The 907-nt window shown below is 45.5% G+C and overlaps 1 protein-coding gene across 1 annotated transcript in view; it reads left to right on the forward strand.

Annotated features, from left to right (window-relative positions):
* The window catches only part of smarcd3b (SWI/SNF related BAF chromatin remodeling complex subunit D3b), a 40235-nt gene that overhangs the window by 1124 nt on the left and 38204 nt on the right, over nucleotides 1-907 (forward strand). The gene's annotated exons all lie outside the window — the stretch shown is intronic.

The raw sequence follows: 907 nt of genomic DNA on the forward strand, positions 1-907 counted from the left end.
TTTTAACTTTTATTTATTTTTTTTTTTTTTTATGCTTGGTCATAATGATGTCTGAAATCACTCTTAGAGTCTAGAGGTTTTACCGTTCCAAATGTTTACTACTGTATATTTACTGTTGCTGTATTTGGTTGTGATTGTTGCGCACACACAGATTCAGGCTTTTAAGACTGTCACTTTTTCTGTTTGCAGACCCACCTGACCTCAATCCAAATGGGGCGTCACATGAAAAACCACATCAGCACAAATCCAGAAGAGGTCGGCCCAGACACAACAATGACAGAAACCTGAGCAGTAATAGTTATGATCCTTCTCAACAATATGGACACTTTCATCAGAGCTCTAACCCACCATTTAGCCATAATAATTCAACTTATGCAGAACATCAACATCCTCCCTACCAAGGAGAGGATGGAGCCAGAAGGCGAGGAAGAGGGAGGAGAGAAGGGAATAGAAGTGTGAATGGGAGTTTTGGTGGCTCCAGCTCCTGGTGGCAAAGACCTGGAAGTGACAATGGCCCGTCCAGTGGCAGCAACAGGGGTGTGGGTGGCTACCACTCAGGTGCACATCCCATGGATGGACCTGATAGGGCAAACTGGCGAAGAGATGATGTAAGCAGAAATTTTGAACAAACCAGTGAAGACCAGGATGCCCGGGCGAAAAAACCCAGGAAGTTTAGCCAGGAGCATAGGAGAAGGGAACATAACAAGAAGGGCACCCACTTAAAGGAGAACAACACTTCAGTAGAGCATGAGAGGTCAGATGACATCAAAGGAGAAAACCACTCTTCAGAAAATAGAGAGAAAACACAGAGGAGCAGGGCAGGTCCAGACTCCCAACATGATGATCATCAGAGGAAACACCCTGAGGTGAAGCGACGGCAGGGACCAATCAAACCACCCAAACCACC

This window comes from Seriola lalandi, unplaced genomic scaffold (genome assembly GCF_002814215.2).
Source record: "Seriola lalandi dorsalis isolate HSWRI2012SDOR001 ecotype SW California unplaced genomic scaffold, Sedor1 jcf7180002054360, whole genome shotgun sequence".
Classification (NCBI taxonomy): domain Eukaryota; kingdom Metazoa; phylum Chordata; class Actinopteri; order Carangiformes; family Carangidae; genus Seriola; species Seriola lalandi.